The sequence below is a fragment of the Alligator mississippiensis genome, chromosome 4, assembly GCF_030867095.1.
Source record: "Alligator mississippiensis isolate rAllMis1 chromosome 4, rAllMis1, whole genome shotgun sequence".
Taxonomy (NCBI): Eukaryota; Metazoa; Chordata; order Crocodylia; family Alligatoridae; genus Alligator; species Alligator mississippiensis.
In genome coordinates, this window is record NC_081827.1 from 114,546,877 (window position 1) to 114,567,305 (window position 20,429).

Genomic DNA, 20,429 nt, shown 5'->3' on the forward strand with positions numbered 1-20,429 from the left:
ACCCTCAAGACCTAGGAGAGTATATTGCTCATGGTCCATGGTATCAATATAAGGGGCAGCAGGCAAGGTGTGTTTTTCACCCAGTGAAGAGGATCAGCTGTGCCAGGACACATCCCAGCACAACTGATCTGCTTCATTTAGCAACATCTGTTTCTAAGCCTGAGATTCCAAGTCATGGATTTCCTTCAGGGCCTGGCTCCTTTGAGCTGCCTCCTCCACTTCAGCCAAGATTGCTGGTACAAAAAGGTAAGTGCCAAGTTGGAGACCAGCCCATACCATTCAAGGCACCTTTAGAAGCTGGCTAGCTCCAGCATGGGTAGAACAGGCTACCTGTTCTGTGCTCAGCCAGTGCTCCCATCGTGTAGGAATATTTGTGGGTGTACTCCCTTTTTATGAACCTCATAAATCTCTGTTGTACTCTCCAGTTCTTCCAGAGATCCTTCATGTGGGTTTGTGGTTTTTAGAGATGTTTAGTGCTCATACCAGGGTTGGTAGTGGCACAGCTACCCTGAGCTTCCCAGATTTGAGAAGCAAAGTTTCTTCTTTCTCTGACACCCCAAGAATTCTCCTCTGACTGGTTTCCAGCATCTAGATCCTGCTTGGTTCCTGAGAAGAAAAAAAACACATAACTTCCCCAAGCTGTTTTTTCCTGGAGCTGAAATTACAGTCTGTCTCATCTTCAGAAAAGGCCACTTTTGAAACCTCTGATCATACTCTCATGTTGAAATCCGGGCCCCTGAACCTGTTTATTTGGCTGGTCCATATCCACCAGTCACTGTGCAGCCTGGTTTTCCCAGCGCTGTCCACAGTTCTGTTCTCCAAAGTTTGAACCTTTCCACATGCTCCATTTTCCTGCCTCCATAGCATCTGGGGGCACATCCTGATGAGCGCACACGTGCAGGGGTGCAAGTTTCCCATGGGACAAACAGCAGCAGCATGCCCCTGCACGCGCTCCGGCACATGGCAAATCAACCGGGGTGGGGTAGAGGAGGCCAGGGCCAGCCTTACCTGGGGTCCTGGAGGCCTCCTGGGGCAGCAGTGGTGCTGAGCCAGCTGCTCAGAACCTGGCCAGCCATGCTCCATTCCTGGTGACGCATGTTGCTGCCACATGCAGGGCTTTTTTTCGCCCTGGGGTTTTTTTGACACTAGGATCTCCAAGTGTAAAAAAAAAAAAAAAAAAAAAAAAAAAAAAAAGGATTTGAGGTGCTGCAAACTGCATGTGTTCTGGTTGGAGCATGCCCTGGAAGTCTTGCTTGTCCTTGACTCTGAGTTCCCACAGTCCTTCATTCAGATTTCATAATAAATAATTAGCATGCACCAGGGTATCTTTAAGGGCCAGGATTTCCTTGGTTTACACCAGTGGAGGTCAACCTTACCGACAGGCATGCCACAAGTTAACCCTGCACTCTTCCCGAGTACTACTCGGATCCCTTTCCTTTACCCAACCTGCTGCTCAGCTTTCTGCTCCCTGTCCCATGCCCCTGACTAAGCTGCTGCCCTGCTTCCTGCCCTGTGCTCCCTGCCTGATCTGATGCTCTGCTTTCTGCTCCCTGTCTTATCTACCACTATGCAACCTGTCCCTTTCCCCATCTGCTGTGTGCCCATGCTACTTGTGGCACTTATGGCACAGGTTTACAACATGCCCTGTGCAATAGGGCAGGCCCAATAAAGCAAATCTTTATATACCCAATAAGGCAAATCTACTTTATATACCCAAGTCAGTCACCTTTTGTTCACATGGCTAGAAAGACCCCCTACCTCTACCCTACCCAGACCTCTTTCCTTTTCCATTGTTGAGGTGCCATCATTTGGAACTGATGTAACTAATTTGGTCTGAGACATGAAATTAAAAAAAACAAAAAAGGACATGGAAGATCCAGATTAATAGTCCAACTCTCCCTGATTGACTCTTGAACTTGAGTCTTCCACATCCATCCACAGCGAATGCCCTAAGCACTGGGCTCTTCTGAGATTTTTCTGTTTCACAGACAAGGACTTCCATGCTGGATCTGAAAATCCTTCTCTGACAAATCCTCTTCTGTTTTGTTAACACTGACATATTCCTGAAAAAAAAAAAAAAAGTTTCTGGTTCAGCAAATCTGCATTTCCTGATGAAAAGTTATCTAATCAGAAAACCCCACAAGAGCTCTACTCCAAATGACTGACCCACCAGAATCCCCAGGTTTCCCCGTTGTTAGGGAAATCAAGAAAAGTGATCCTGTAAGCACTATAAATTCATTAAAAGCCAGGAAAATAAATGTTGCCTTTTCAATTTAAGCAAATTTTAAAAAGCTGAATGATTTCAAGAATCTTTATTACAAACATTACACAACTAGGGTCACTAAACTGAGAATGTCCCATTATCTTACGTGCTCAGGTTCAAAACTGGTTTACAGAAATGAGAGTTATCTGTCACTCAGGCTCTGTTTATTGAAGAGCATCTAAACTGACATTACTATTTACGAAATTGTCAGCACGCTGTCACTGTTAACAAAACCCATATTCCAAATTTGCAGGTACCTAATGAAACACCTGATATTTTAACAGAGTCACAGAAATGTAGGAATAAAAGGGACCTCTAGAAATCAGCTAGTCCAACCTGAGGCCCAAGGCAGGATCAGGTATACCTATAGCATCCCCAGCACATGCATCTCACCTATTTTTAAAATCTCCATCAAAGAAGATACTATAACACCCCCAGGGACCCTGCTCACCACCCTAACCATCTGAAAGCTTATTCTAATATCCAACTTAAATCTTCTTTGTTTCAAATCAAACTGATTTCTTCATGTCCTTCTCTCCTCCCCTTTTCCCCCCACCCCTTTTCCCTGAAGCCACAGAAAATAATACGTCACCATCCCTTTATTAGGGTCTTTTATGTACTAAGAACAACACAACACCTTTTATGCAGCCATGTAAATGACACAGACTTAGTGCTTATTTCACACAGCCAGGATAAACAGCTGGGGTGTTGAATAGAGAGCCAAATGAAGCTGGGCCAAGCCTTCTAGGTACACTGCAGATTAAACATGAACTCCTCCTCTAGATGTGCATGTATAATGTAGGATGTTGCATGCAGCAAGTCAACTGTTTTGTAGCTATTAGCTCTTCTCATGGGACTCAGATGTTCTGTATACCCTTTGCAGACTGTCCATTATGCTTACCAGTGAGCAGTGCTTTATCAATCTTGGGCACAGTATTTAGGCCCATGTTTACCTTTAAGTGCTTTTTTTTTAATGGAGATGGGCTTATGAGTGTGTTCCAAAGCTTTGCTGACCTGGTAACACCATTTCTAAAATGAGACCAGATCACAGCTTGCTGGACACCCTGCAGAATGGCAGTGCAATTAAACTACCTGAATGACAGGCTTTGCTCTCTCTCCTTTTCATCCTTCAGCTTAGCAGGTCTTATAAGTAATGGAGCTCCGAAGAGCTGATCTGTCCTTTCCTAGCTCTGTGCCTGATCTTGATGTAGAAAAGGCAGTGTGAAAGGGGAGGGGGGAAGCTGATCCTGCACTTTTCCAGCCAGTTAAGGAACTGAATATTTAGGGGGTTGAGAGTGGGTATCTGGAGAAAAAGCTGTTTTCACTGCAGTTTTACCCCCTGGCAACTGGAGCTGCTGCGTCAGCTGCTGGAAGCTGTACTTCTTGTCATCATCTTTTGGTGCTTACCTACCAGAAGCTTTCTAGTTCAGTGCCACACAATTAGGAGCAATGGAGCAGCCAGAGAAGAGAGGTCCAGCCACTCCTTGCCAGGGGTCCGAGGGCAACGATGAAGTTCCATGAATCACAGCTTTGTTCTGAACTGCCTCATGTCTCTCTATCACACTCTTGGTCTAAAAAGTCACATACTAACAGCACAAGAGTTTTAGACTTTATCTCCATGTAGTTGACAGACAAGGCTCAGTTTAGGGTGAGAACCCTTCATATTTGTTCATGAATCTTTGGACTACACGTTCCCATTTTTTTTAATTTAACAGAAGAGAGACTGATAGGCTGTGAAAGCTGATCTCCTTAATAACATCTTCAAATCACCGTAATTTAAATCCCTATGGAATACCTTTATTGACTTTAATAGGGGATAATGGGAATAGCATTTGAAAGAATTGAATAGCAAGTAAGAGAAACTACACAGAAGATTCGTACAAAGTATGTAGTAGAAACCGAACTCTTTGCTATAGATTTATTTTTTTTTTAGATTTTAAGAACTATATTCCCACTGCAGGATTCTTAATGTTGATTTAAAAATTCCCCTTGAAAGTCTATGGGCCATAGACTGTGAGCGATCTTCCTTTTCTCATGTGATGAACTGTGTCACATGTGCACTGTTTACTACCTTAGTTGGGTTCATTCAGAGATAGTGGGCGCGTCTAAATGAGACACTTAATGTGCAGTAGACTAATTCTACTGCACATTAGCATGTCACAGCAAAAGCTGTACTAACGTGCAGTAGAATTAGTCCAAACTTAATGTTCAGTGGTAATGGTGCATTAATGCACATGTAGACATGTCCAGTGAGTACTGCACCTGACTTCCTTATTTAACTTAAATCACAGAATTTCACAGCCCTGGGCTGAACTGTGCTCTCTATACCCCTCCACTCCCTACCCAGAGCAGTGAGGGCTGGCTAACAAGGGGAGGGTGGGAAGGGGGAACAAGCCTGGCTGAGGATGCAGCCCAGTCTGCCGGCAAACCCCAGCTGGGGTCTAGAGCCAGGGAGGGGGTTAAATACCCCTTCCCCTGCTCAAAATTACTGCTGGCTACAACTGTGGACTACAAATCCCAGAGGCACCTGGAAGAGGTAAAGATGAGCAACCCTGCAGAGTCCTGCTGCTAAAACTCTGGATGGCAAATCCCAGAGACTTCGAGGGTAGCAGGAAGAGGACGTGAACCCACAGCCAAAGAGCCAATGCTGTAGTAGCCCCCTGGTTTCTGGCCTGAGCCCTGCAGGCATGTAGCTCCATTTCCTGAGTCAAAGGTAAATGTCTGTTCACTTCTATTACAATTTAATCTGTACATCTTAGATTAATCTGCAAAGACTGAATCGATTCAGCCTTGGGTTTTTTGACTGTCTGTACTTAGCCAAAGAGTTTGCAAAATCAGACCTCAGTTCTCCTTTGTACTCATCCACTCCACTAAATAAGGTTGCATCCATGTTGCTAATTTCTTCATTTGGCCTACCCTTCACCAACGAAGACTCCCATTTCTTAGCAGTCTTGTCTGCTGAAACAATATTATCCACTGCATATCCATGTATCTAAGATCTAAACTGCTGGGCCCATATTTTTGTTTACCTCAGTGACTGATGCTTATGTGAGTAAAAGCTGCAGAATTGATCCCTAGATAGATAGATAGCTATTTTCTGATAAATTTCACAGCTAGTCAAAATATTTTTTTTCTTTTCCCCAACTCTAGATCACCCATCCCTGAAAGAGCCACAGTTTTTTACAAACCCTTTGTGTAGCCATTTAGCCAGTAAACAAAAGACTCAAGTGACTCATTTTATAAAAGGGCAGGCAAGGTTCTTTGGGTACATGTGGTATCTTTTATCAGACCAACTGCGTAGTTGGAAAAAAATTCTTAGCAAGCTTTCAGGTGCAATCACCCTTCATCAGGCATAGGGAGTCTCTGCTGGTCTGAGACTCCAAGGAATGAGAGAAGCTAAAAGTGTGGCAGGATGTCAGTGAGAATGTAAATAGGTAGAAAATAGAAAGACAAAAGGTACAGCAGGGAAGGGAGAGGAAAGAAAGCAGGGGAAAAAGGCCAAAGGGAAACATTACAGTGATAGAATACAAGGTAGAAAAGAGGTTGTCTGTGAAAAAGGAAATAGCTGGAGATCAGGAAAACTAGAATGGGAGAAGCTAAAAGTGTGACAGGATGTCAGTGAAAATATAAATAGGTAGAAATTAGAAAAACAAAAGGTAAAGCAGGGAAGGGAGGGGGGAAGAAAGCAGGGGCAACAAAGGCCAAGGGGAACACTATAGTGGTAATAATACAAGGTAAAAAAGAAGCTATCAATAAAAAGGAAATGGTAGGGAATCAGGAAAACAAAGGTCAGAAAAGTAAGGGAGGGAAGAGGAGGGGAGAAAAGGTGTGGGGCAGGGGGAAAGAAGATTGTACCAGGTCAGGCCGGTACCAGGAGAATCAGATGTCAGGCAGATTGTAACAAATCCAATGTCTATATTGAATCCATGATTTTTTGTATCCAGTAGGTTGATGAAGTGTGTAGGCTCATCTATGAAGGATGTTTTATAAGTTCCCTTTGAGGAATAGAACTGAGAGACTGAAGAGGGAGCGATTGTCCTGTGAAAAAGGAAATAGCTGGAGATCAGGAAAACCGGAGTAGGAGAAGCTAAAAGTTAGAAATGTGTCCCCACAGTTAGATTTTCGGTGTGCGTTCATTCTGGTGTGCAGTTGTTGTTTGGTTTCTGCTACATATTTTCCATCAGGGCGTTTGGTGCATGAGATGGATGAGATGTATAACATTTCTAGAAGTGCAGCTGTAGGATCCAGGAATGGTGCTGGTTCTGTTGTGGGGTGTAGTTATTGTGGAGGGAGGGAGGTGCGGAAGATGTTGGCAGGTTTTGCATTTCTTGTCCTGGCATGGGCTGGATCCACTGGATGTGCTTTGGGCCATAGGGAGTTTGCTTCTGGTGATGAGGTTAGCGAGGATTGGTGCTTGTTTAAACAAGCATTTTATAAAAAGCATTTTACAATGAAAACTTCAAATAGGAACAGCTGTCATGTTTTGATTCTGATAGGCTACTTACTGCTAGGTGAAGAGCAGCTATTTGGGTTAATGTGTTCATTGTTATCAAACAAGGTGACAGGATCAGATTTCTAGCTACCTTTCCCATCTATCCAATAATATTGGACGTGGCTGGTTCTATTGTTGTAATAGTGGCACATTGTAGCCTCCTCACCAAAGACGGTAATTAAGGCTTTTACACAGGAAAACCCTTTAGCAAATGGCTGAACAGAAAGCCCTGAGCAGTCCCACTGGTGACAGTGGGACTATACACATTTAATTCTAAATGTGTCAGAAAGGTCAGATACATGGTCAAGAGGAAACTACTGTTTTGTCCTAGTTTGGCCAGGACAAGGCCAATTTAATAAAAGCTATCCTGATGTCCTAATGACAGTTTAAAATTTCTGCCCAGGAAAAAGGTATACTGTCCTACTACGGTGCCAAGCAGCACATTAGTGAGATGTTATATCCTTACTACATGTGCTGGCTCCTAACCTGGAAGGAGTGTAGCCTGCTTAGGTCAGCACAGCACAGGCATCAATAAGGTCTGCTGAGAGAAAGCCAGTGGGTGCACACATGGCTGGCTCCAGAACTGGATGCAAGAGAACTGCATTAAGACAGATCTAGTCAGCTGGCCACACTATCTCCGATCTGAGCAGTCTGCCAAACAGAAAGAAGTGTGGCCACCATAGTGCAGCATTGCATGTGCATAAGTATTACTACCAAGAGGGTGGTTCCTAAGAGGATGGAGCTAGACTGTTCTCAGTGGTGACAGATGAGAGAACAAGGAGCAATGGTCCCAAGCTGCAGCAAGGGAAGTTTAAGTTAGCTATTAGGAAGAGCTTTCTCACTAGGAGGGTAGTAAAACACTGGAACAGGTTACCCAGAGAGGTGGTGGAATCTCCATCCTTGGAGGTTTAAGACCCAGCTAGACAAAGCCTTGGCTGGATGATCTAGTTAGAGATGGTCCTGCTTTGAGCAGGGGGGTGAACTAGGTGACCTCCTGAGGTCCTTTCCAATCTTAATTTTCTATGATTCTATTATATTCTCCTTTCTGACATTGTAAAGGCTTTTCCTACTGAAAATGTCTGAAAGAATTACCAGGAGGCTTGCGGAGTTCAAAACCTGCAGCTTCTTAAAGTACTGTTCATCCCAACAATGCAGATATTTCAGTACAGAAGGGTGATTGCTTTATTTGGGGTAGTATCAAATTGCAGCTATTTTTCAAGGATGTTCACTTATGACAGTAACCATGGATCTCATTACAAGAGCTTTATCCTCTCCAACCTGTGGACATTACTCAATGAACACTGGTGTTTTTTACCCCACCCTTCTTCCTGCATTCCCTGTGATTTGTTCCATTCGTCTACTAGTTCTGGTCTTAATTTAAGGGCAGTGCCTACTCACATGAGTAAAATTAAGCACATAGATAAGCGAGTGCTGGTTCAGGACCTGCATTTGTGAGTTTGCTGAGTTGACATAATTAGCATGCTATGTCATTAGGCTTTATTACAACTCTTTGCTAAAAGGAAGCTGATCCCTTTGTGCTAGCATGAGGAGCACAAGTACCCTGATTGTGTTGGAGGTAATAAAAGCAACAGGTGCTTACTACGTAATGAAAGGAATACAGGTTGTATAGCACAGACCAACCAGATAGTTGCAAAAAAACTTTATAATTTTACAAAAAGGAAGCAAAATTCAACACCTTAAGACCTGAAAGCTGACACCCTTGCTCCAGCCTTTTGTGTCTAGCAAAACTTGCATGCTCACAGAGCAGCCACAACACAAAAGAAATTCCTTGCCCAGGAGAGGCTTCCATCACCCATCTTCCCACAAAATATGAAACATCACAACAAGAAAGAAGCATAATTCAACATCCTGCTTGCCATCAGGTAACTTGGTGGTAAACAGACCACTCCAACTTTTACCTGAGCCTATTTTGCATAAAATGAACTTTTCCAACCAGGACATCTTACACCACCTTTCAGCTCTTCTTTGAAATATGAATTTTCAGTTTCTACCTGGAAGAAATTTTACAATCTTTGCACTCTCCTATACCTGAGGAAGGGCATGTATGCCCGAAAGCTTGCAAACAAAGAATATATTTTTTTCTAACTGTCTAGTTGGTCTAATAAAAAATATCTCCTCCCCAGAAGTTCTGCTTACTTCTTCCTGCAGACCAACCTGTATCTCTCAGTCATGCTGACGACTTTCAGTGCTGAAAAAAGGAAAAACTCCAGAAGCAGCTCACTCTTTCAAAGATGTTTGTGGGCAGCACAGTCAAAAGCAGCAGTAGCCTTCACAAATTTTATGTAAATACTATAAAAGCAAATATCTTAAATATTGTTTCTATTGGAGGCAAGGTTTTTTCTATCTATCCCTATTGGTGACTGGCCACCCAGCTTTAAGTGCGTTGCCCTTCATATTGGAAGAGCTAGTTGCTTCTCCTGCCCTTGATGGCAATTTTAACTTTTTAGGGCCAAATCTGACACAGGTCAAAGCTGAGCATCCCTTTTGTATTGTAAATGATTGGGTTGGGCTAGGTTTGGAATTAAATATGTTAGGACACTGCCATAATATTTAGGTCTCTTAACAGAGATCTCAGTTGCTGATAGATTACCCTCCTGAAATCTCCCTACTGAAGCTGTTCCCTTCCCATGGCCACAAGTTGGTTTGCTAGGGGATTGTTTGTTTTTATTTAGAGCATGGTATACATTTACCAGGAGTTTGCAAACTGACATAGAGAAGACTGCCCCTCCTGCTAATGTAAAGAATGCAAACACAAGGAAGGAAGCACTTTGGATCTTTATTAGTGTCCTTTTGGAGATCCAGCCCTGCTCTCATTTAAGTCAAATGAAGTTTAACCATTGCCTTTAATGGGAGTAAGAGTAATAAGACCCGGGTCAGCAAAGTACATAAGCAATAAGTATTTACTTAGCTTTACGGCATATGCTTAAACAATTTGTGAAACTGAAGGCTAAATGTTAATTAGATGTTAACCTGACACTGATCTTTTCAATATTTTTTTTAAAACAGCCTCATTTATTAATACTTTAAATGATTTAACCAAAATAATTTAAAAAATCGAAATTACTTTATACATTTCTCCAGTTTCTCCTCTTGTCTCAGGTAATGAAAGATGCTCCTTATGTTCAGTTTATTATGCACTGAAAACAGCATACAATTCTGCTCTGACTAGATTGAGAGTCTGGCAGAAGTTTAAATCCAAACTAAAATGTCTTCAGAGAACTAAAATCTTCATCTCCAAATTACTCCAGTCCTACTACATCGGTGTTTGTTTGTGTGTTAAAAAAATCCTAACTTTTAGGTCAATGTATAGAAGGGTTTTTTTTTATCATTTAAAGAGAAATACATAAATGAAATATTCAGTATTAGACTGGAGGAAAAGCTTATGACTATTTCTAATTGTGTGCAAATATGGTGCAAAATACAGTGCTGCCAACTCTCATGATTTTTGGCATTGTTCTTAAAGAAGTAATAGGTGCCTATGTGTCACTCTGTACTGCATGTAGATGTTTTAGACATAATGAATAGCTATGTAAGAAGAAACTAATTTCAACATTGATGAGCCAGTTGATGTAACATGGAGCTACTGCTGCTTCTAAATTGTGCAAACAGTGTGACTAAGAAGCAGCTAAAAGGTGAGTTTTTAAATGTCTCACTATGACGCACTAGAAAAGTTCTGTGAGCAATATTTTTTAAAACCCCAGTGAGACTATGCCCTTCTTCCTCCTTGACCCACAGAGTGTCACCCTGACCCTCTGATTAATTCATGAGTTTCTCTCATCGATATGGGGTGCAAGACCAGGGCAGAAACTAGCTTGAAGCTTAAAGGAGAAATCTTGTGTGCATTTTATTTAAAAAAAAAAAAAAATAATAGTAAGCTTCAAAAACTTAGTTGCTCTTGTTCAAAGGCAAAGCATGAGAGAGAAATTTATTGCACAATATTGAAATGGAGTAACAATTTGTTTTGAGGTATAGGAGTTGCATAAAGATCATAAATGAACAGTCATTTACAATAAATGAATGTAAAAAGTCACAGGATAGGGCTGCAGCTAGGTCAAACCTAATCTTCAATTTCTGTTCTGAGACTTGGGTATAAAAAGAAGGCTCTCAAGAGCATGTTTACCACTGTACACAAATATACATAGTCCATAAAAAACAAGTGTGAAAAAAACACTTGTTTGCAGGGCGGGATTAACCCTTTATTGGGCTCTAGGCAAACAAACTCATGGAGCTCTAACTTAATACCATATATTTATATTACTTTTTTTCACTGAATAATTATAATATATAAAATAAGCACAACTGGCCCTCTTCTTCCTTTAGGGCCCTAGGCATGTGCCTCGTTTGCCTGTGTGGTAATCTGGCCCTATCTGTTACTAAAGTCTGTAGAAGTTCATTCATAAGAAAATGAAGCAACTGGGACCTGGATTGAAAAGTCCTGGTCAGAAAGAAGCAGGAGGCAAGCCTTGATGAGCATAGAGAGCAGAGCTGCGCTGCCTGGTGTCCAAGTGAGAGCACAGCAGCCTGCAGGAAGCAGTCTCTCAAGCCTTTCTCCCAGCCTCTGTAGCCCCTGTTCCCCGCCAGCCAATATGCTGCTGCTGTGTCCCGTCACTTGCTTGGGAGGCTGTTGGGTTGCAGATAAGCAGACAGTAGTCCTTCTGTGGGAGTCTGTGCTGGGATGGTGGGGCAAAGCTGGTGAAGGCATGGTTGGCAGAGGGCAGCATGGTATGGAGTACTGCCAGGGACATCAGCATAAACTGAGTAGAGAATCCTTTGGGTGGGGGCAGCAGGGTGTAAAACTACTGCTGTGTTACTGATCTGCATGTTTTACTAACCCCCAGTATAGTTACTATAGTTGGGATTAAACCCCTAAATGCAACCCTTGCCTGGCAGAAAGATGGCATTTACATGATCTAAACCTTTTTTGTATCAGGAGCCATTTGTGAATACTGATAGCCAGTCCTGACCCAGTGCCCCTCACTCCTGACCTGCTGCCCCCAAACCCCAGCCCCCAGTGTGTAAAGCATGGGGGGGGGGCAAACAACCCCTGGCAGGCAGGAACTCTGCCAGCCTTCAAAGGAAAAAGCCAGGGCTTCCCACTTTCTTTCCTTTAAAGGAGAATCCATTTTTTAAAGTTTCATGAGTTACTTTTAAAGTTTGTTTGCAATGTTTTCATATACCAAACATGCTGCCTCCTCCTCTTTGCAACACTGCATTTCCCGAACTTTGTCATGCCTTTGTGCCCTGTAAACAGCTAGTGCAGGTACTGCACAGATGCTGGGCAGGGTTCAAGTTACAGGTGAGGGCTGAGCACCCCCCCAAGATTGTAAGTCCTAACCTTGGGGGGGGTCTCCGATTCGATTAGGGCAGCCTGATGGGCAGCCCAATTTTTTTTGCAGGCCCCCCAGCACCTGATTGGGGTCATCTGCCCCCGCAGCCTTTCCTGCCCAGAGCAGAGGTGGCTGGACCCGATGATCTCACGAAATCCCTTCCAGCCCTAAACTTCCGTGAATCTGTGAAAGAGTCAAAGCGTAACCGGTCGGCCCCTGACGCCGGGGAAGGCGGAGTTGTGCCGCGCTCCCGCACCTTGAGGAACCGGGCACGCCGAGCCTAGGGCGCAAGGGGCACCTGGATCCCTGCCCACGGAGGCGCCTCACCCGTGCCGAGTCCTTCGCCGTGCTGCGCCTAGCCCGCTCCTCCCCCGCCGGGAGCAGCGAGCCGGGCAGGGACCGCGGCGTCCGTTGTTCCACCGGCTCCGATCCCCAGCTGGAGGAGAGGGGCGGGGTGGGTGACGTCACAAGCGGCCCCGTCCCTCCTCCCAGGCTTCCCGCGCGGGCCTTTCTCCCTTAAAAGGACAATGGGGGCCGTATGCAAAGCAGCTCGATTGAAGAGAACTGAGCCGTGGGAACGACGCATGCGCGCAGCGTCCCGCAGGCGGGGACACGCACGAACTAGCGAGCGAGCTAAGCGTTACGGGCGTAGGAGCAGGAGCGCACGGGGCGGCGCAGCCAAGTTGCAGGCGGCGGCGGCGGCGAGGTGAGGTGAGTGCTTCGCGGTCTTCGGGCTCCTGTGCTGGAGATTACTTCATTTTCCGCGGGCCGCTCCAGCTTCTGCTCGACCCAACTGCTGCCCCGGGGCAGCTGCCCCCGCTTTGTTCGCGAGCGGAGGAGCCCCGGCGACCTGTTGGTGCCGTCCGCGCGGAGACGTGTCCGCGGGCGGGAGGAAGGCGCGGAGCCCGGGTCGCCTTCCCGCGTGGGGCCGGCCCACGCCCGCCGCCTGCACCTGTAGCTCGGGCGGGGGCGCCCACAACGTGGCGCGGGGTAGGCTGCCCTGTTGTGGGGGGGGTCCCTCCCCATGTTGCCCTTTAACTGGGGAGGGGGGGAGCGTGCAAGTGGCCCGGCCTGGCCGGGGGGGCGTGTATATGTGTGAGCGTGCAGGTGGGGTGGGTGGGTATGCATGTGGCCCGGCCTGCTGCCCGGGGGGGGGTGCAAGTGGCGCGGGTGCGTGTGCAAGTGGCCCGGCTGGGCTGTGCGCGCGCTCTGACACGACACGTGCTCGCGGCCCGGCCGAGTCTCGTCCCTGCGGGCCCGGGCGGTGATGGCGCCTGGCCACTTCCCGAGCCCCAGCGCGACTTGCCAGCAAACTCCTCTCCGCGTGGCACCCGCAGCCGCGGCGCGAGCCGCCCTTTCCCGCTGGCCCCTCACGTAGGCAGGAGCAGGCTGCAGGGAAAACAAAGGGCTGGTCGCGTGCGCCGCGGGCGCTGCTGGCTGTGGGCGATGTGCCTGCCTCCCCCAGCCGGCCGGGGCGGGGGGCACGGCTTGGGCTGCTGGTGGCACCCTGCTGTGGGGGCCTGCTAACTTCAACTGGTGCCCGGAGGGGGGGGGGGGAGCCGAGCACAGAGGGCTCCGCGTCTCCCTCCCCAAGTGGCTACAGGCGCTTCACTTCCCTGCGACCTCGTGGCAGGGGCTGTGGGAGGGTGGTTGGGGGGAGGTAGGGGTTGTTTCTGGCTGCACCTTGCCTCATCCCAGCTGGTTTTGTGCACTGCGGAGAGGCTCGAGGTGCCCAGAGTGGCTGCGGGTGACCCTGAGCCTTGTTGTCTACCTGATCATCATGGCCTCTGTGAAAAGTAGGTCGTCCTCGCGGGGGTGGCTGGGGGGTGGGTGGTCTTTGTTCCAGGCTTCCTGGGCTCTGGCGGGGGATGCCCTTCTGTATATTTCCCTCCCACACCATTGCTCCTACCCTAACTTTTTTTCTTTTTGCCCTAACTTCTTGTTCCTTGGTGTCATGGGCGCAGCTTGAGAACGGAGCTTGGCCCCTTGGGTGTTCCTTTTTTGTTGCCAGTCCCTGGGCATGCTGCACGCTGGAAGTCTGCCCGGGAATCCCAGCCCTGGCCCTGTTGAATTCCCGGGACTTCTCGGGTTTGACTTAAGGGGGCTGGGATTTGGGGCCTGACCCACTTGTTGTTTGGAGGGGTTTTGGAGGCTTTTTGGAGGGTTTAAGTCCTTTTTCAGGGGGGCATTTAGCAGTATCCAGTAGCTACACAAAGCACCTTGGTAGAAAAATGGCAAAGTATGAGCAGTTTAGGGGCTTCTTCTCTTTACTGCGAGAGATTTAGAGAGCGTGTAGTTTTAGAACTTTTTTTTTTTTTTTCCTACCTCACTTGGCATTATTATGCTATTACAAATACTTGTCCTTTGAGCTTTGTTTCAACTGGGAATTGCAGGCTGAAACAGAGCTTAAGAGTTCTTGTTTTTGCCATAAACTGGTTTGTTATATATAAATTCCAAAAGAGCCAGATTTTTCTTGAAGCAGCTTACTATCCATGGGGTGGGGGGGAGAAATGTGTGTACATTTTTATTTATTTATTTTAAGAAAACAACCTTATTTTGAGTAAGGAGAAACACTTGTAGTTGTTTAAGTTTCCATTTCATTTGGACTTAATTTCTATTTCCTTTCCTATGCTCATCTGCAGATATGTTACTAAAAAGATATAAGGGGAAGCTACTGTGGGTTGTCTTGTTTACTTGTTTGCTAGGCCGCCTCTTTCAGCCCCTAGACCAGGAAATACCTGGACAAAGCGGTGGCAAGATCCTGTTTTCCTTGTATCAAAAGCTCCCCCTGACTGCCACACCTGTAGGGTGAAATATCCTAAGGTTGCCCCATAGATATTCCCCCATCAGCTTTTCCTCTAAGAATTGCCAGTCCTTGGGTCAAGATTATTTGATGATAATTGCAAAAAGAATTTCCTGGTCTTGCTTGTTTAGCAAAGTTGACTAATTACATGGCCTCTGACTTGATCTAATTGTTTTTAGCATTTTAAAACCAGCAGAAATCTAAAAGACTGGAAGCTTTTATTATGTACTTGTTTGTATTTTCATGAGGGAGGTATGTGTATTTTAGATTGGCACTATAAGTGGCATGCTCTGATTGCAGATGTGGCTTATTTCTAATAGCATCTAGGTACACGTATGATAAATAGAAAGGATGAGGATACTTACTGTTGTGGGATCAAATTTCCAAGAGGGTGTAGGGCCAGATGTTGTTGAAACAGGTTAGCATTCATATATGGAATCAATAATGTACTTGAACCTATTCTGTTTGCTTTTTCTCTTAGTGCTTGTGGCGGGTTGGGAGCTTTTGGAGACTTCTGTTTTTCCATAGACCAGGCACAGCACGAGGGTGGTAACGCTTCTGTGAACAGCTCGGCTCCTGAGCACTCCCTCCTACAGGTGAGACTATAAATGGCCCATCTACAGAAGCCCACTGTGGCTCTCTCTAAATCGGTACATGGCTAGATCTGTTGTGAATGACTGACTTCCAGGTTTTGACAGTCATCCTACCAAATGGATTGAGGTCCAGCATACAGTGGGCACATACTTAGTTTCTGAATGATTTGCATCTGGTAGAATCGGGCCTGATCCAAAGCTCCTCAAAGCAGACTAATCTTTCCACTGACTTGAGTGGGCACTGAGCAGATACTCTTTCCTTATTCATGGGTTCCAATCTTCCTCTGATTCATAGTGTTACCCTGAAGTCGGGCAGAAGACAGGGCAGGGTGACACCTTTTAGAGTTGAGTAGTAGTTTGTAAGGTGCCACCCTGCCCTGCCTTCTGTTTGATTTATAGCTGATAGGAAACTTCTTTTGAAGTCAGTGGTGCAGGTTCAGGTTCACTTATATGACAGCTAGTAAAAATTTCAGCACCACCCACAGGTGCCAGGTGTTCAATTTCCTTTAGTACTCAAGTCCCATTGCTTTTCAAAGTCCATCAGAGGCTATTGAAAGCCCTACAAAAAGGGTTGGTTGATGTATGACTTGTGTGAGCACCTGGTGCCTGCTAAAAGTAAAGAGACATTCTGTTATTTAGTAGAAAAACGTGTGTAAATTTGTAGCTAATAAAATCATGTAAGCTACAACAAACAATTTATTAGCCTTAAAACAAGGACAGTTGAGTTCATGATGCATATCTCATCCACCTGTTAGCAGGTAGATAAGGTCATGGATCCCTGCTTGTGTTGTAATGGGAGTTTTTTTAATCAACTCTTTGACTGACTTCCCTTTAACTAAGATAAAAGGAGCATGATTGTGCATGTGACAGTTTCTGAAGCAAATCTTAGTGGTTACACTTGCTCACCACTAGCTAACAGCAGGTATCGGAAGAGGCAGACTATGGTTGGAAACATGGCTTTGAAAGGTCTGTGTATAGTCGGAACAGGAAGGTGGAACTCCATTTTGTAAGAGTCCTTCTGCGTAGTGGATTTCCAGGTCATGCTTTGGCATATGCCCTGATTGTTTAAAGTGCAAATGAAATAATGAATAAGAGTACTCTATTACAATGCAAATGCATCTCTGGACTATTTGGGTTGGTCTAATAAAAGATATCAAATTCACCCAAGGAACCTTGTCTGTCTCTGGACCAAAGGGTTTCTTACTTTTTTACCAAAACAAATATCTTCACTCCTTCAATGCTGCTGTTGAGTTGCAGTCTGCTTTCATATCTCTTTCTCCTGCAAAAAGAGTTGTTGAATCTGTAAGGACCACAAATGCCCATCATGTTGGGTTCTTATTTTTATTTTATTTATTCATTTTTACTTATTATGTGCAAGCCTGCACCTCAAATTAAATGGCCTTAAAAATTCAGTTGCTCTCCTGGCTTGCTGCTGATTCACACAGGTGTTGCCTGTTAGCTCATCAGCCCTACTTGCACAGCACCTTAGGATTTCCTTGTAAATCTGCAGTTTTGTTGGGACTGAACCCTGGTTGTGGTAGCTAATAAAGCCATAGGTCAAATGTGAATGGGTGTAGCTGAGTCATACTTTTTTTACATATATATGTATATTTTTTTTTTCCTTGTCCTAAACGTTGTTTAGAGTTCTCATGCCTACCTATTCATTTCAGAATACTTTATAGCTTAACCTTTTTACAAAGGTGCCCAATTGACAAGCTCCTAAATACCCATTAATCCCATTTTTAAGTGCCCAGGTAGTATAAGTACTTGTGCCATACTGGAAATGAAGTGGGCCATAAACTCCTAAATAATTTGGGTACTTCTGAAAACTTTGCCCACAGTAGTCATAGATGCAGTCCAAAATGCTACAGCCACTCAGCCACAGCAAGAAAGGGGGCAGAAAAATGTTGGGTTAGTGAGGAGTGGGGTGGAAAAAGAAAAACAAACCAAAAACACAAACTGCAGACCTGTGGTTGCTGCCAGTTATAGTTGCTAGGTTGTAAGTTTTCATCAGTGAAACATAAGCTGCAGCAGCAAAAGGATTAGTGTACATGTTCTTGGAGGAGAAAATATTCCTGAAGTTACAGCTGAACTGTTTCATAATTTGTTTTCTCTTGGCATAACACTGCAGACCACGACCTGGAGGTTACAGTGCACAGTAAGCTTGTATACAAGCCAACAGTGTGCCCTTGTGAAGAAGGTTAACAGCACACTGGGCTTCTGCTGGTAAACATTCCTGCCAATGATCCTGGGAAGTGGTTTATTCCCCTCTACACCACTAGTGAAGCTGCATGTGGAGTACTGTGTCCAGTTTTGGGTCCCCCACTTCAGAAAGGATGTGGATACATGGGGGAGAATGCACCAGAGGGCAGCAAAAATGGCTAAGGGGCTCTGGCACATGACCTATGAGGCAATGCTGAGGGAACTGGGTTTACTTAGTCTGGAGAAGAGGAGACTAAGGAGGGATTTAATTGCAGCCTTCAACTACCTGAAGGAGGTTTTAAAGAGGATGGTGCTAGACTGTTCTCAGTGATGGCTGATAACAGAAAAAGGAGCAATGGTCTCAAGTTGCAGTGAGGGAAGTTCAGGCTGGATATTAAGAAGAACTTTCCCATTAGGAGGGTAGTAAAACACTGGAACAGGTAACCCAGAGAGCTTGTGGAATCTCCGTCTTTGCCTCCAGGCTTTTAAGAACTGGCTAGACAAAGCCTTGGCTGGGGTGATGTAGTTTAGGCAGGCGTTGGACTAAATGACATCCTGAGGGCCCTTCCAAGTCTCATTTTCTGTGGTTCCAACTGACTATGAAGTACAACATTTGATGGCGTGATGTTTCTCTGAAGGGCCACAAGCTATCTTGGAAGCATAATACATGTGAAACCTTTCTTAGGCTTCTCACTGATGCAGGATTTTGGGGGTAGTGTGAGAGAGATTTAGGTTACAGCCGTTGGAAGAATTTACACAGAGTTCCAAAGTTATGCTTTTTTAGAGACCAATCCCTGCTTTTTTGAGTTAAACCTTTTTATACAGTCTCTCTCCTTATGTGAAAATTACACTAGCTTTTCTAGTGGGTGCTACTGTTTCTTTTTCATTGTACCATTTTTGGCTTTGGACAACTTCTCAGCTCAAGTGCAATTGTGTGGGGTCTAGTTTAATTTTACATGCCATACTGAGGGTTTTGGAGGGAGGGGGGGAGATTACTTGTGTGAGATTTCTTTATCAAAGACTCAAAGGCCAGATCTTTTAGTTGGTATGAGTCTCTGTGCATCTCCACTGCATTCCAATAGAGCAATGTCAATTTTTCATGGCTAAGGGGCAAGCCCAAACATTAACTAGCTAGATGGGCAACTTGGCTCCTGGCACGATGGGCTGGCTTTGAAGAAGTCATTGTTCTAGTGTGCAGGTGTGCATTCCAGAGCTTTGCTTCTTTAGTTCAAGGCCTTCCTATCTAAAGAAGTTCTTTCACTCGGACATAATTTTTATCTGCATCCAAGTACTGTAGAATCAACGTTTTGGGTTTTCTGCTGACGGACATGGGTCAGATTCTCAGTTTTGAATCATCTCAACTACAGAATTTAGAGGTGTCATGCTAATTTACAGCAGGCAAAGATTGGGAGGGAGGGTGGAGGCATTGTCTTTGTACTGAAAAGAAGAAATCAAGTTAATAGCAGGGTTTCTCTTTACTCTTTCTCTCTGCCAACTATTGGAGGATTTGGGCTGGGCAAAGCCTGAATGAGCCCAGGACTGGAGCAGTAAGAGAGCAGGTATTGAGTGCCTGGAATGCCATCCCTTTGCTTCTCTGATAAGCTGCTTTCTTTGTAAAGTACCCAGGGAATGGCTCTTTAGTATCCACAAGGGGGGGGGGGTGCTTTCTTTTGATTGGTTTACAAAGCTGTATGTGAAATGGGATTGTTTGTTTGTTATCTACAAATTCCTTTCTTTTTTGTTACAAAGGTTTCCCTTCGACTTCTATTGCTGCAATGACTGCAGGAGGAAGCTGGAAAGGAAAATCGCTGACCTTTCCTATTTTATTTTTTTTAAATAAACCAACCCTGAAAATTGTTAGCTCCTTTGTTTGTTGTAAAGCCTAAACACCAGGAATCGGGATCTCTTTCTGCTAGTTTATAATGTCACAAACATCTGAAGTAGAGTGGTTTTTGTGCATTGGCTCTTCTGCTTTAGTTGTTAGTGTTAGCATCAGGTTTTGCAGATGGAACTGTTGAATCCCAGATTCTAGTCCTGACAGGTAAACTGAAGGAGGAAATTGCTCTCAAGCAGAGTTGATGCATGCTGTATTGTGCGCAGCCCTTCCCACCCTGCCATTGCTTACTGTCTGACCATCACCACATTTTCTGAAGAGGCACTGCTTCCTGCTAGTACTTCAGATGATGCTAACGTTCTGAAAAGGCTTTGCTGCTTCTGTGTCATTTTCCCCTCCACCCTTTCCCAGTCTGACGGATGCTGAGTTTTGGAGTATGTCAGAGTTCTTGCTAAACAAGAATTGAAAGTAGATTTACACTTGGCCTCAACTGCTGAAAGCTGGCATAGCTCCTTTAACTTCAGGAGTGTTACACCCATTTTCACCTGCTGTGCATCTGTCCCAGTAGATATCCATTTAAATGTATTAAGAGTTAACCCTTCTCCAACCCTGCTGCTACTTTTGTTGGCATCTGAAGTTGCAAAACTTTAAACCAGTCCTTTCAAGCATGCTGAACTCCGATTTGATGTCAGCAGTGACTCAAGGACAAGGCACGTAATTATGGTTTTGAACAGGCATGCAGACAGAACTGTGTGACAGCAGTATTTGGAAGTGCTCCTAAGCTTAAGTGTGATCTCTTTTGGCTATTAAACTCATCAGCTGACAGTCTGTTTAGTGTATAATGGTCAAATGGCAACTGATTGGGGTTAAATGTGTGGCTGTACTGACGCCTTC

At 45.0% G+C, this 20,429-nt stretch overlaps 1 protein-coding gene and 1 long non-coding RNA gene across 14 annotated transcripts in view; one reads left to right on the forward strand and one right to left on the reverse strand.

The window, feature by feature from the left end:
* Positions 1–1,690: 1,690 nt before the first annotated feature.
* LOC109283591 (uncharacterized) lies at positions 1,691–12,643 on the reverse strand. The gene is made up of 2 exons (XR_002090819.2): positions 12,360–12,643; positions 1,691–2,063 (listed from the first exon to the last, which is right to left on the reverse strand). It is a non-coding gene; the product is annotated as an uncharacterized LOC109283591 (long non-coding RNA).
* Positions 12,644–12,675: 32 nt separating this feature from the next.
* Positions 12,676–20,429, forward strand: part of SINHCAF (SIN3-HDAC complex associated factor) — a 34,125-nt gene continuing 26,371 nt past the window's right edge. For 7 of the 13 annotated variants that reach the window (XR_002090902.2, XR_009461784.1, XR_009461783.1 and 4 more), the window contains exons 1-2: positions 12,677–12,814; positions 15,388–15,502. The gene's annotated coding sequence lies outside the window, so the exon portion shown is untranslated. Of the gene's footprint in view, positions 12,815–13,817; positions 13,900–15,387; positions 15,503–20,429 lie in introns of those variants that run through there. The other 6 variants (XR_009461785.1, XM_019489652.2, XM_059726483.1 and 3 more) reach the window with 5 other exon arrangements.